Genomic DNA, 12052 nt, shown 5'->3' on the forward strand with positions numbered 1-12052 from the left:
GCCCCTCCAGTAAGGTAGGCGGCTGGCTTGTTTTCCTAAAAACCCTCCTGGGTCAGACGGATGGTCGGACAGAAGGAAAAAGTCAGAGCTCACAGAGGATGCTGGCAGACGGGGATTTGGCTTAGGAAGTGCGTGGGGCCTCGAGGTACAAAGGAGGTGTGCAAACGCTTACACTTCCGGGAGGGGCTAGGGATGCCACAGAAGCTCTGGGGCCAGCCAGCACCGCCCCCCGACCCTCTCTAGAACCTCAAGGCAGGGTTGGACTTGATTCTGCCCAATCCTGTTTCCTGCCATATCCCCTGTCTGACAACAGGGGAGACTGAGGCAGGACTTCCTGGGAAGCAGTCAGGGGTCCCTGCACCAGTCCTGCCTAGGGGCTCTACTCTGTACCCTTGCCTCTGACCTGCAGGAATGCTTGTGCTTAGTCCCCATCCCTGGGGGTGCTGATGCCCCTTCCCCAGTTTGCAGTTGCTCTCGCTGAGAATCCCTCTGTTACCTTCCTTTCTGAATGTTAGCTTTTCTCTGGGGTGCTGACCTGGAGACCAGCCTCAGACCCCTGCAACCCGGAGTGGTAAATAGTCCAGCTTGCTCCATACGGTGTCTGGGCTTGTGAACCCCACTGCTCACTTGTACCTCAGCTGGGCCGACCCGCTGGATTCTCTACTCTCTGTCTCTAAGTCCTCTCCTCTTCCTCCAGCCTCTACATGGTTTCAGGTGAGGGTGTGGGATGGAGTGTGGGACTGGCTGGGCTTGGGGCCTAGCTCAGTGTTTGTCATGTCCCAGGCTGCGGAGGGCCGTGCCACCACCTTCCGGTCCTCTGTTAGGGGGTTCTTCTCTGCATCAGCCGAGAATAACCTTCCTCCTTGATTCTGAGGCGTGAGGACCACTCTGAGAAGGCACTTCCAAGGATCCACATTTCCCTGCTTTCTCCAACTTCCCCCCACCCAACCCACCCCCATCCTTCATTGCAAGAACCCCAGAGTAGAGTCAAAAGGCCACACTTAATTGGAGAAGCTATTCAGACACCGGGATTGCAGTGGCTCATTCCACCTCTACAAAAACAACAGCAGGACAGACCCCTGAACTCCCCCAACCCTGCATCCTCAAAAATGCTGATTGTATCAGCATAGTTAAGCAAATAAACCTTCAGCTAAGCCAGAAAAAAACTCCACTCGATGGAGTGAAAAATGTGGTAGTGGGGCAAAATCCACTCATTCATTTAGTAGTGTTTATTTTGTATATGTTTTCATTCGTGGGGTGGGGGAAGTTTTGGTTTCTGTTTTTGTGTCCCACTTGGCAATATTCAGGCCTTACTCCTGGCTCTGCTCTCAGGAATCACTCCTGGTGGTGCTTGGGAGACATTAAGAGATGACGGGGCTCAAACACGGGTCAGTCACATGCAGGGCAAGTGCCCTACCTGCTGTACCTGCTGTACTATGGCTCCAGCTCCAGTAAGACCTACTGAGTCAGATTCCATACTAGACTTTTTGGATATGCCAGTGAATTAAAAATCTCTGTCCTCCTGAAGCGTACTACTGTTCAAGAAGGGAGACATCCATGACATTGGCAACTATCGCCCGATCTGCCTATTGTCTGTCATCTACAAGTTGTTCACTCGAGTCATCCTGAATAGGATTGGCAGAACACTAGATGAAGGACAACCATGCGAGCAAGCAGGGTTCCGCAAAGGATTCAGCACCATCGACCATATCCACACAATAACCAAGCTCATTGAGGTTTCTCGGGAGTTCAAGATGCCGCTCTGCTTAACGTTCATTGATTTAAAGAAGGCCTTTGATTCTGTTGAGACGGAAGCGGTCATTGAAGCCCTAGCCAATCAGGGCATTCAAGCCCAATACATCAGGATCCTCCGTGAGCTGTATTGCGGATTCACTACCAGGATCTCACCATTCTACAAAGAAGTGATCATTGATGTCAAGAGAGGGGTGCGGCAGGGTGATACCATTTCACCGAAACTCTTCAGTGCCACCCTCGAGAACATCATGCGACGACTGGAATGGGAAGGAATGGGAGTGAAGATAGATGGTCGGCAATTACACCACCTCCGCTTTGCTGATGATATTGTTTTAATAACACCAAACATCAGCCAAGCGGCACAAATGCTGGCCGACTTTGACCGTGAGTGTGGAAAGGTAGGACTACAGCTGAATCTTACGAAGACAATGTTTATGAGAAACAGCCTTGTTCCTGACGCCCCATTCGCTCTCAATGGAACGACCATCTCCGAATGCAACAGCTATGTCTACCTAGGTCGAGAGGTCAACATGACAAATGACCTGGCACCCGAGCTGTGCAGGAGGAAGAGAGCGGCTTGGAACGCCTTCAAGAAAGTCGAAGAAATAGCTAAGAGGACGAAGAACCTTCGGCTCCGGGCACATCTCTTTGATTCCACTGTTCTTCCTGCATTAACATATGCCTCAGAGACCTGGGCCCTACGCAAACAAGATGAGAACGCCATTCAGGTCTCCCAAAGAAGAATAGAAAGAGCTATGCTTGGAATATCACGTTTCACTCAAATGAGAGAAAGAATCCGGAGTTCTGACATCCGTCGACGATCAAGGATCAGGGACGCTGTCTCATTTGCCACGGTGTCGAAAATCAGATGGGCTGGTCACGTAATGAGATTTAAAGACGACCGTTGGACTAGAGCTGTTACTGATTGGATTCCACGGGATGTCAAGAGACCGCGTGGCCGCCCACCTACCAGATGGTCAGACTTCTTCGTGAAAATCATGAACGATCGGTTTGAGGCCCTTCATGTTCCCGGAGTGAACAGATGCCATTGGGCTACACTAGCACGCGACAGGGACAAATGGAGACGTTACTGGCGCCCGCTCGAGCAAATCGACGACTAACGGGAAGTTAAGTGATTAAGTGATTAAGTCCTCCTGAAGCTTTATCTACTGGGAGTTAGCAGACATTGAAAACCAATCATAAGAACATAAGAAACATGTGATATGATAGCAGGCCAAAAAAGTGCATCTGAGTAAAACAGAGCAAGGTGAGAGTGATTGGAAGTATGGGTGCTGGGGAGTAGGCGTAGAGGTTATGTATTTATTGTACAGGACATTTGGTGCTGGCCTCAGAAATGCGATGCGTGTTTGAGCAGAGATTGGGGGGAGTCAAGAAAGTGAACCAGAAGGCTGTCTGTGGAACAGCGAGCAGCAGTTCTAAGGCTTCGGGGCAGGACTCATGTGTGTAAGGAAAATCAAGAAGGCCAAATTGACAGAAATGAACTGAGCAATGGGGAAGTTGAAAGTGAGATCAGAATTGGGGCAGCAGAAATAAGGCTGCGGGAAAGGTACCTGCCTTGCACACAGCTAATCTGAGTTTGATTCCCAACACCCCATCTGGTCCCCTGCATCCCACTAGGAGTGATCTTTTTACATGCAGAGCCAAAAGTAAGTCCTGGGCATCAGTGGGTTTGGCCCCAAAACCAAAAAGAAAAAAGAGTGAGCTCAGAATAGGGATGGGGCTGGAGAGGAAACTCTGAGTTTGGGGGTGCTTATCTTGCAAGCACAAGGACCCAAGTTTGAGCTCAGGCACCATGTGCTGCTTCAAACTCTCCTTGGTGTAGCCCCGGGGGTGGGGTGGGCCTAACCACTGTCAGGCTGGTCTTATTGACCCCGAGCCTGAGTAGTGCTACATCTCAGAGTTCTGGCATTGAGTCATCCAGTCCTGCTGGCTTAGTATCTCCAGGAGTGATATTAAGAGCACTGTTTGGGTACACCCCCAAAGAAGATAACAGGGAAAAGATTAGATAGAGCTTTCCAGGGACTGATAGGATTTGGACTTTTTCTTTTTCTCTGTCCCTACTTGACTAAATTCATGAAGTTCTTAAAAAGTTGAGTTCAAGACATTTTAATATATTTTAATAATTAATAATATATATATATGTCACTGTCACTGTCCTCCCATTGTTCATCAATTTGCTCGAGCGGGCCCAGTAACGTCTCCATTGTAAGACTTGTTGTTACTGTGTTTGGCATATTGAATATGTCACGGGGAGCTTGCCAGGGTTTGCCATGCATGCGAGATACTCTCAGTAGCTTGCTGGACTCTCAGAGAGGGGCAGAGGAATCAAACCTGGGTCAGCCTTGTGCAAGGAAAATGCCTTACCCGCTGTGTTATTGCTCCAGTCCCGCTGTGCTATCGCTCTGTATAAATATAGCTCCCCCTAGGATTGGTTGCCTTCCCAATCAAATGTGGTTTGCTACTCTTGGTATATTGGTATACAGTATGAGATGTCCAGGAATAGATTCACTCCTGGGTGAGGTCCGTCCAAGTGAGCGGCTGTGAGGCGGGTGGCAGTTGAGTTCTGGAGGTTTTGACTGCTGGAACTGGTTTCATTGAGGTGGTGAGGGTCCTCACTCGGTTGCCCCGAATGAAACAGCCTGGCACTGGGTCGGGAGGCATGGCTATGGCAAATTGTTCTATGCTCTCTTCTGAGGGATTTATATTGAGTCTCTGGATCATGGCCATTAATGAGATTATATGGCATCAGCAGCAAAAGCTGAACTTCTTCAGCTTCCTAGCTCTGAAGATCATGACCTACAACCTGGACACCTTCTAGATGCCATAATGACCCAATGAATAAAGTTCTCAAGACTGAAAATGTGGAACCCAAAGGGTATTGGAATCCAACAAACATGGCCATTCCCCAAGGTCCCTGTCGGTAGCCCCAGTAGACTCAGCTTGGTGTCATCTCTGTAGTGCCCTCTTGCTCTCCCTGTGACCCCCAGGCACTCACTTCATCTGGTGAGAAGCAGCAGTTGCCATTCATTCAAGTTGATGCAAATCTCCAGCTTGAAAAGTACATTCAGGGGTATCTGCTTTGCAAAGGAAATCTACCCAATTCCTTCTCTATTTCATGCTGCCTGGATCAGATAAAGTCACATTTGGTGCTAACTTTTAAGTCAAGTATGCAAGACCCCAACCAACAATAACAAAAACAGGCTCACAGGTTACCCAGCCCGGTGAGCTTTGAAAAATGCATCCAGACAGAGTGAGGATATTAATAGGGAGACACGTATCTCATTTCAAGCTACAAAGCAGATCCCTCGGTGGGACGGGGAAGTGCTGGGCCCTGCAAGCTTAGCTTAAATCGGAGAGAGGAACTTGGCAGCCATACAGACCCCCCGAGGGTGCACCCCAGACACTCTGCTGCCAGCTCTGACGGGAGCCGGACGACTCAGTCTTGTTCGGAGTAGAACTGGACACTCAGGGATGGCCAAAAACAGCAGTTGACAGAAATAATGAAGCCACGTGTGGACAGTGGTGGAGGCAGAGGAAGACTGAGCTGGACAGCCCCTTTAGAAATCATCATGAACACACTTCCTTTATTTCACAGCTGAGGACACCTAGCCCCAGAGGTTACCTGCAACAGAGTAATGTTGAGACCCTAAGTTCATGTTCTCCGGATTTTCCTCCTCTGGAGTCTGAGCATCCTAACTGTCTTTAGTTGTCCTTTTCAGTTTTGTTTAGTTTTTTTCATTCACTTCTGGTGGTGCTCAGGGCTTACTTCTGGCTCTGTGCTCAGGGATCACTCCTGGCAAGGCTTGGGGGGCCTTATGAGGTATGGGGGTTGGCTGCACACAAGGTGAGGACTTTAACCCCTATACTATCTCTCCAGCCCCTTAGCTGTTGTGTGTGTGTGTGTGTGTGTGTGTGTGTGTGTGTGTGTGTGTGCGTGCGTGTGTGTAAAGGGACCCCCTGAGTAGCAGAATGGATTTGGTGATTTGTGGGTCTAAATGTGGGGTGGACTGTCTTGGTCACAGCATAAAAGGCATCAAAAGACCTGGTTTAATCTAAGGTCTGGGTCTGGATTTATTTACTGGGTGACATTTATCTCTGCATCTGTTCTCTTAACCGTGACACATGAAATGTAGCAAAAAGATCTGTGTTGAAGTATTCTGAAAACAGAAAACATGCCTGCCAATTTCTATGACCATTATTTTCCATCTTTCCTTCCCAGACTCCAACTTGTCAATTTTGAATTCTTGGTTCTGTATTTGGTGGAGAGGCCTTGGGACAGGGCAAAGTGGGAAAGCCGGTCGTCCCCAGATAGACCCATGATCCTACTGGTCACAGGATCCAGGGCTCCTCACCATCCACATCCACACCCTAAACGTCTTTGCACACCCCTAGCTCCCCAAACTCAGTCACTTTCTTCTCAGTCCTCCAGTTTGCTCTCAAGTTTGTTCACTTCTCTTCCAGGGAAACTCCTTTAAAATGGTGGCAGCCCTGCTTCAAGAGGGCCATTTCCATCTCCCGCAGGCAAAATAGTTGTTATCTTCTCTGTGGTGGTGAAGAAACAAACTCTAGAGCCAGATCAGGTGAGTTCAAATTCCAGCTCTACTCCTGACTGGAGGCCTGTCTTGGTCATGTTATTTAGCACTTGTGTATCTTAGCTTCTTTGATTTCAGTGGGAATAATAAAAGAATCTAGAGTATAGGTGATTCTGAGGAGTAAGGGAGTTAGCATTAGTTAAAGCGTTTAGAACACTGCTTGACTCTTTGTAAGTGCTAGATAATCACTTCCTTTTGTCATAAAACTCAGCATATGTATAATATGCAGATTACATATTTGTCTTCCATACTCCAGCTTTCAGAACCAGAATGATTTCCTATTTTTTTTTTTCTGTTTTCTCAGTGCTATACCACCATGTCAAGGACATATTAAGTGCTCAATAAACACTGCTGAAACCTGGTATAGCCTATGTAGTAATGTCTATGACACCATTCTTGTATTTTTTCCCCAGTCAGCTTCATCATAGAACAAGCAAGCAATCTGTCAACTATACCTTTGTGATCATCATATGAATTGTCTTGTGGTTTTAAAACTACCCCAAGACTCGTTTTTGTTTAAATAAGAAAATAAAGTTGTCCCAGAATTTTAACCAGTCGAACTACAATATGAAAACAAGTAAAACTCAACTGGTAATAAATCTTTCTCCTTGGAGCTGTGGACCTGGCCACACTTGGTTTTAGCTTGGTTTTAAGAGTAAAAACTAGGTCTAAGTTCTACTTGAAAGGTAATCAAAATAAAAGAAGATCTCTCCAATCCAAAGTTTTTCATTTACTGGGGTCCAGAGAACATGTACAAATGAACTTTGCCCCTGAGGGGGACAGACAAGTTAAGGACACGCAGCATGAGAAGGATTGGGGGGAAAGGGAGTGGAGGAATGGTTTGTTAAGTTAGCTGTTGTCTTTTGTTTGACTTTGTGGCCACACTTGATTGTGCTCAGGGTTTACAACTGGCTCTGTGCTCAGCGAACACTCCTGGCTCCTGGTGCTCAGGGCCTTAAGTGGTGCAAGCATCAAGCCATTGTCAGCTGCATGAAAGGCAAGTAAGTGAATTAACCCCTATATTGTCTCTTCAGCCCTGTAATTTATCCATTTGAATTTAAGGTGAATGCTATGGAGGTATCAGCTATCTTCTCACTATATTCTTAATTTTTGTTTTCTTTCTTTCTTTTTTTGCTATGGTGCTTGCCACTATACTCTGGTGCTCATCCATCCAAGGCCATCTTCTATAACTCCAGCCCCTCCAACTATATTCTGAAATACAACAGAAAGCAATCCTTTCAAGGGATTGAAGTAATAAAACCGCCACAGTTTTCTGATAATCACATAATAATGAACCATCATAATTAACAGTATTTAGCTAAAACAGCTGTACAACTACATGTGTGTTAATGAATAGAATGCACATGGACTTATATTAATATTTGAACATTTTAAATTAGGGAAGGATAATCATGATTATCTATCATGCTATTACCTCTTCTGTAATATAAATTTTAGGCCAATAGACACACAGTAGACTGGGTAAGAGATGCAGTGAATCACTGACAAAGGTAACTGCTGTTAATTCTTCCTCTTGCATGTACCTGTGTGTGTTCTATCAATAGGTAGAGTTTTCTCCTCTGGAAACTAGACTGACTTTGTAATTTGATTTGGTCAAGAAAATTCTTCAGCTTTCTCCTGGCAGTGCTGGACCAGTTCTGAGCTTTGAGAGATGCTCTGAGGTCTAATTGCTCCCACTTTTACTCTTAACCCTTGTAACCAGGTAAGAATGGCTCATTATTCTGCTGGACATGGCGGCCCTACTATTCCAGACTCTCTATCTCAGGTGCAAGACTCAAGAATTTATTTTTTTTATTTTTTCGTTTTTTTATCACACCCAGTGATGCACAGGGGTTACTCCCGGCTCATGCACTCAGGAATTTACTCCTGGCGGTGCTCGGGGGACCCTATGGGATGCTGGGAATCGAACCTGGGTCAGCCAAGTGCAAGGTAAACACCCTACTTGCTGTGCTATTGCTCCAGTCCCAAGATTTGAGAATTTTAAATCATCTTGAACCCTACACCCCCAGTCAAGATGCTCCCCCATAGCACCACTTAGAAAAGAGACTTGCTTTTCCCTGAAATTCCTGCTTCAGATGCTCCATCAAATGCACTTTGAGAATTTTTGAACCTCTTATGTTTTGAGTCAGACTTTGCTATAGATCAGTACACCCCTGGAGTGAGGGAGGACTGACACACCTCTACAGAGGTTTCTTCTGTGTGATTTCCTCTTTGGATTAGAGATGGTTGGGAAAATCTGAGTGCCTCTCCAAGCCCCCTTTCTCACAATATATTCATCTGTTTGATTCAATTCTCTTTCCACTTCAGCCCAGATCTGCCATCACACAACTCTCAACTAACATTTCTCTGGCAGGGCCACAGATCACTATCCGCCATAGGCCCCAGGAAGTTCCAGAGGGTCCACAAATGAAAACTGCAGAAAAGCGGGGGAAGGCATGGAACAAGACTATGAAGGTCAACCAGTAGATTGGGGTTCACAGGAAGGAAACTAGATCGGAAGAGGACCATCGCTGGAAAAATTTTGAGAAAGGCTAGTAAACAACCATAACTGAGTCATCGAGCTACTTCCTTGAATCAAAACCAGTTTCCATTCTAGGACGAACCATCATGTTTTGAGGAATCCTATCGGGGAAAGGAGAGGGAGACAGTGTGCCCTGCGGATCGCTCAGTCCCTCCAAGAATCGTGGTACATTCAACATGATAGAACGATAGTGACCATCTAACTGAGTGGTTCTGAGTCCTGGCTGCAGATGAAAATGGCTCAGGCTTATTTCCATGTTGGCCTGGTCATTGCCCTCCCCTCAGAGGTTCAGACTCACTCTGGGCTTTAACAACATCCAGTGATAGTGCAGAAATCTGGCTCAATGAACTGAGGCCTGAAGGAGTGATGAGAAGGACCAAAAGCCCTCCTGGGTGCCACTCTGAGAGGTGTCAGGGGGCAAACAGCCCGGTAGCCTGAACACTACAAGGAAAGGAAATAGTCCTAAAGGGAAAAATGAGGTTCAAGTGAGGAAAAAGGAGAGATGAGCTGGCTCTAGGGTAGAAAGAGACTCATCCTCTCTGTCAGGAGAAGCCGTCAGCTGATGTGTGAGGACAGGCTGTGACAGGTGGCCTCTATGTGGGAGTGGAGGACATGGGACATGTTTTTAGTTTTTCTGAGTATGATTTCTTCACCCTCAGACCTGACCATCAAAAAAGAACCCAGTGAAAGGACAAAACATTTGAGTGATGTGTTTGATGCCGTAGGGTCAAGAAAGTTTCAAACAGCTTCTCTTTTGGCAAGTTCAGCAGGAACGTTAAATACAAAGACAGGGGCTGGCAGCCTTGTGACAGAAAAATGTTAAGGCTTCATTTTTGGGAGTAAAATATGACTTGCTGTCAGGTGTATGAGTTGTAGCCCTGATACAAATATATAATAAATCTCACTTACTTTTACTGAAGAGTTTTTCTGCATACAAATAAAACCGCAAGTGTGATAAAATTGTTTTGATCACCTCACATGAAAGGTGTTAGGAATTTTTTAACTGTTACCATAATTAAAGTGCTCTGGAAAACAAAACAAAAGGAAAAAAAACACCTACTTGAATATTTATCTTCCCCTTTCTCTTAAAAAGATGTTGCTGGGGAAGCATACTTGCCTACTCTGATATTGTTCTGATCCCAACTTTAAAGAGAAGCTCCAGCTTTTTGTGATAGAAAAATGGCAAAACCCTGGTTCTTCCATCCTCAACACCCCTTATGATTACCTGAGCACTGCCAGAGTGATCCCTGAGTTAGGAGTAAGCTTTAAGCACCGTAGTGTGTGACCAAAAATCTTCCCTCACCCCCCAAAAGACCCCTCTGCTCAGGATCATTTCTTCTTTTTTTTTTTTTGGATCATATCTTCTATCCCACCCACTTTTCTACTAATTTTCAACCAATGTAGCAGTTTGGTTGTTTTCCATCAGTTCATTCCCCAATATAATTCCTATTCCACGTGAGAATGAAGCAACCCAATAATTTTTTTAATTATTTATTTATTTATTTATTTTTGCTTTTTGGGTCACACCCAGCGATGCTCAAGGGTTATTTCTGGCTCTGCACTCAGGAATTACTCCTGATGGTGCTTGGGGGACCATATGAGATGCCGGGGATCGAACCCAGGTTGGCTGCGTGCAAGGCAAACACCCTACCCACTATGTTATTGCTCTGGCCCCCCAACAATTGCTTTTAACTTCCTTTCTTACTTACCTTAGCAGAACTGATCTGTTTAGTAGTTCCAGTCCTGACAGGACTTAGGGCTGTGTCCCCCTTAGTTTCCCCGTCATGGTCACAGATGGCTTCTGAAACCTTAAATAACACTTTCACGTTGCAAGATGGGAGTGGGGAGGGGGTTAAGTATCTCCCATGGTTTCTTTTTGTGTCCCTCCTTCCAAGTCTCCTCCATGCAGCCTTCACTGGAAATCATAGGCATGGACTGGATCACTCTTTGGCCCATCACTGGCAAAAGGAAATCAGAATTCCACATAAAGCTTAAAACAAACATGAGTCATCTTCTGAAAGTGAAGGACGTTCCATTTCCCTATAGATATTGTCACTTAATATGTGAATGATACATGGGTCACTTATTTTTTCCTCAGTGAAGAAGGAAGAGATTATTGTTGAGGAGACAACCAATAGTGTCTGCCCCTCAGCATCTATAGGATATAATGACTCAAACTCAAACCCAAGATCAATGGCTGGGCAGAGGGACACCTTTCACTGTCACTGTCACTGTCCTCCCGTCGTTCATAGATTTGCTCAAGCGGGCCCAGTAACGTCTCCATTGGAGACTTTGTTGTTACTGTGTCTGGCATATCGAATATTTCACAGGTAGCTTGCCAGGCTCTGCCATGCGGGCGAGATACTCTCGGTAGCTTGCCGGGCTCTTCGAGAGGGGTGGAGGAATCGAACTTGGGTCGGCCATGTTGGCTGCGTGCAAGGCAAATGCCCTATTGCTGTGCTATCGCTCCAGCCCTTTCACTGTCACATACAATGTATTTGGCCTTCAACCCAGTTATAAAAAATACAAACAGGTGAATGAAAACCACAATCAAAAGACAAAGCCAACAATAAAGTTAGACTAAGATATGACACAGGAATCAGAAAAAAAGAGACTGAAACTAAAATATCAGTGGTGTCTACACCAAAGTTTCTAATAGGAAAGATGGACAATGCACAAGAATCAATGGATTATTTCACTACAGAAGTGGAAACAATAAGAAATTTTCATGTGGAGGGCTGGAGCAATAGCACAGCAGGTAGGGCATTTACTTTGCACGCCGTCAACCCAGGTTCAATTCCCAGCATCCCATATGGTCCCTGAGCACTGCCAGGAGTAATTCCTAAGTGCATAAGCCAAGAGTAACCCCTGCACATTGCTGGGTGTGACCCAAAAAAGAAAAAAAAAACCAAGAAGTTTTCCTATGGAATACATAGTAACAGATATTTTTTTAAAAATGCTTTCAGTGAATGAATTGCTAACAATCAAAATTCACTGAACACAAAAATCTACCTTCATGAAATCACCCAAATTGAAGTATATACGCATGTGCACACACACAGTGAAAGTAGAAAGAAAACCCAGAAGAGCACATGCAGACTCCATAGGACAATATCAAATAGTCTAGCATACATGTAAACTA

The sequence above is a fragment of the Sorex fumeus genome, unplaced genomic scaffold, assembly GCF_029834395.1.
Source record: "Sorex fumeus unplaced genomic scaffold, SorFum_2.1 ptg000003l, whole genome shotgun sequence".
NCBI lineage: Eukaryota > Metazoa > Chordata > Mammalia > Eulipotyphla > Soricidae > Sorex > Sorex fumeus.